Genomic DNA, 4,233 nt, shown 5'->3' with positions numbered 1-4,233 from the left:
ATCCAAGTTATTTACTTCGTTGACATCAATACTTAGTTGAAATGAACGATTTTGCCCTAATGTGATTAGTGTTTGACACATGTCTGGAGTTGCATTATTGTTGCTAATTTATATATTGCGGATGCTACCAGCTCAGTGGGACATGCTTACCCTAATAGAGCACCAGAAGCCAATCCCGGTTTTTTTTTTTTTTTTTTTTTTTTTTTTTTGTGGAAGTTCATATTGCTACAGATATTATTTTTGGATATTGGCGTATTTGAATCATCTCACTGCTGACTTTTTATTCTTTTTGCTGGCTATTCCAGCTTTTAAATCTTAATATATTTTGCATTGCATTAATATTCACTTTAGCATGTCTTTAATTAGAAGATGTGAAACACAAACTTAAATATTCAGTAGCGGTGTTTTATGTGCCATTATACCAGAAATTCTCTGTTTTCGTTATAAAAGAAAATCGGTTATCACCGTCATTGTACTTCTTACGCATACTACATATTTTTAAGTTTTGCGGTCATGCACACGCGAGAGAGAATTTCTACCGTTATTCTTTACGCAAAAACTACGATTTTCGTGCATATAAGTACCCGTGAATATATAAATAGGCCAAACATCGCGAAATAAGTACAATTACGGTATTTTTAGTACAGTGTACACATGGCTTTTTAAGAGGAACTGTTTATTTGTTCAGGACGTGTGAGTTTACTATTGTTTTACTTAGATTCTTGGTATTCAGTGTTGTTAGGATGCTTTTTTTTGTTATTTTGTATTATAATTTTTTATCCTTTGAATGTTGTATTTCTATTGCTTTGGCTTTGTTTTGTGGATGGTTTCCCTTTGTGTTTACATTATTATAAGATTATTTAATGGTTTTTCAACGAGAGGGAGTTTTTAAAAATATTTAATAATCTGTTTATCGTTGTTTTGCTGAATTGTAAGGTATTAGTTTTCTTTTATTTTTAGTTTCATGATCAATATGTAAGTTTTATAAGCGCTGCAAATTTCCTTTCTGGTCTATTTTTCGGTGACGTGCTACGTGACGTCACGTGTGTAGGGCAGCTGTGGTACACATCATTTGAAAAAAAATCGGTTAACTATGACGATCGCGTTTAAAATTTGTGGAATAATTTTGGAATTTATTCATTTTAATCGTTTTAAAAATTTTAAAAGTTACTGTATTTAATCATTATCCATTGTAGACTAGAAACTATTGCCACAAATTAGCCATTACCTCAAACGCAGTATACAAACGGCGGTTATTTAGGTCGTCAAATATTGCTACGCTGTTGCTTGTATGTCACACGACGACATTGAAACTGGAGATAATTTTCATTCAAACTCGACTGGTGTGAGATTGAAAATTATCGTATAGCAAGATCAAATAGTTTCACTTCGTAACAAACAATCACGCCCTAATTTTAAGACCTCTGATTTAGATGTCGGTAAACATATTGAATTAATGTTTTTTAAGATATATTTATACATAGATACCTCTGCAGAAATGGTGGGTAAATTATGTCTTTGCTGTATACCTGTCAGGAAGTTAAAAAATAATTGATATTAATGCACATTTAAACATATATACATATGCCTTCAAAGTAAGTTTTATCATTCTATTGCCGGCTTCTTAATCTGTAAAATGAAAATTTGAATACCTGTAATTAACATTCACCTGTTTATCAGCTGTTGTTAGTCTGAAAATGAATGTAAAAGTAATAAACTAACACTATGTTTTTGCTCACGTTTATATCATAATGCTCTTATTAACTTAGGCGTACATGTGATTTGGTTTTTGGAACAGAAAGTGATGGTTTAGTTTTATAAACCAATGACCTTACAAGTGCATTAAGTTTGTTAAGGTAAATTAAATTTTTTTAAGAAAAGATGAGACAAATAAAAAAAAAGGTATTTAGACAAGGGCAGTGAACAATTAAAAGAGACAACCAGTAAATCCCAGACAGTAATGGCAAATTTTAAATATGATATTATCATCTACACAGACAAAATAGACAGCTGCTAAGACAACTCGGCGGGTGTTTCTAGAAAAGCAGAGTACGCTTACCCTACCTGGTCCATGCTCCCGGTTTTGGTGGAGTCCGGGTTGCTCGTTTGCTTTTATTGCTTTGTGTGTTTTGTTTTGGTTGCTTTGTGTTCTTTGTTGTGTGTGTCTGTTTTCCATGTCTGGTCTTTGTCCCTTGGTTGCATTCTTTTGATTACCGCTATAACCTTGCTTTCCTTGATTACTCTTAGACTAGGGAAATTAGTCAAAAAGTATAAACAATGACTATGATTGCTTATACAGAGAAAAGGCGTAATTTACGTGTTCAAAACGGATGTCTAACCACACTTGTCCTATTATTAGGAGAAATGAAATGTGATTCTCGTGACCAAAGACAGGATATAATGCTTATTTCAAAACCTGACGATGCATACCATTACACACTCTTATCCAGTAACTTCTTTTAATATGAATGAAGTGAGAGTAATTAAAGGAACCAAGATTCTAGAGGACATAAAAAAACGCAACCCAAGGCTAAGTTCTGACAGGGAAGATAGACACACACAACAAAGAACATAAATGAATCAAAATAATACGTACAAAGCAACAAAAGTAAATGAGCAACTCAGATTTCACTAAACAAATTTGTTCTGATGGTGTAGATGGATACACCGCAACCATCCACGAGTTCATGATGACGAACTTAACAATTCTGTAGTAATAATTTCAATCTTGTAGCAACATAATCCTGTTCAAGAAGTCTAATTGTAAGAATTCTAGAGCGATACAAAAGGTCTTCGCAGTAACGGTAAGCCCTGGCATAATGTATTAGTTGTGATATGAAAACTCCATACGCAGGTGCTGAAGGGATGTTGCCCCAAATAACTTTAAATAATAGAGATGAAGGATACAACAGACAATGTTAAGTCAGCCTATTATATTGACCTACATTTATAGATTGATGGTGGAGGAAAAGTATTGACCAAACTATACAACAAACGCGATGACTTCATTCTGTATTGTCAGTTTTCCTTTTAACTTTGGTAACATTCCTTCAGCATCTGCGTATGAAAATGTTTCAGAATCAACATTGAGTTAATACCACCATGTTAGTAACAAGGGTTGTGGTAGGCAGCCGTGAGTATAGAAGTTAAAATCTTCGAAAGGGGTCATTTTGCAGAATCATCTATGTATCGTTGTTTTGTTTTTGTTGTTTTTTTAGTCTAGGAATCCAGTACGTAGACGGTAGATCACAACCGTCATCTTTAGTAAAGAGATCAAAAGAGGACAGCACTGAATTATGGTTTTCCACCCTCTATCTCTTCTTTGGACAGTGTTGTAGCAGTATAGATCTTAAAACTGTTATTATTTCTCACGTTTACCTCCTATGATAAGCATTAGATGTCCAAAACTATGTTGTTGGGGTTTTGACTGCTAATACGACTATATAGTCATGTATACTAGACAGTTTTGACTACATTGGGTTCCTTGAAAAATGATGTAGCATTGACACTACTTAAAACTTTCATTCGTTTTCAAATCAAAGACATCACAGCCTTTACACACTCTGACAGTGAAACAATGTCTTCTTATTTTCGTTTTATCTATTTTCTAGCATAGTCCTCCACAGCATCCATAAGAATGTTAAAGTTATAATTCCTATTTATGGAGAGCGGTTCACGGTAATTGGACCTTTAGGAAGGACCTTACGGAAAGATGTCTATGATTTTAAAATTAAAATTGATTTCACCATTTCTAGCGTTTGTTTGATATAAGAAGTACATATATATATTTCTAACAAATTATCATGAATTTTTAATATACAAACTAATTTTGTATTTTTCTTAATATTTCTTCTTATTAGATCCCAGTAAATACCAATTGTCTGGTTACCTTTGGTTTATGTCATATCAATTCTTTTTATATTATATTAAGAAAGATATCTGAACCGTTACAATCAGTTGAAGCCATAGTTAAATGTTATGTGAAACAATGTCTTGAGAGGATTTGCATATTAACCTAAATAAGATACTTCGAGGGTCGCAACTATATACGCTTGCGGAGGTTGAACTCTAAACAAAATGGGCAAATATTGACACAGAATTCAAGCTTGATACGTCTATGAATTTCATGAATGATTAAATATTTAAGACTGTACCATTAAAATCGCTTGAAAATAAATGGAGCAAATATGGGAACTCCCCTCCTTATACAAATAAAATATCAGAACTTGAGAA

This window comes from Perna viridis, chromosome 12 (assembly GCF_037379345.1).
Source record: "Perna viridis isolate PV_CMFRI_1.1 ecotype Kerala chromosome 12, ASM3737934v1, whole genome shotgun sequence".
Classification (NCBI taxonomy): Eukaryota; Metazoa; Mollusca; class Bivalvia; order Mytilida; family Mytilidae; genus Perna; species Perna viridis.
The sequence above is the reverse complement of the archived record's forward strand: the minus strand, read 5'-3'. Positions refer to the sequence as shown.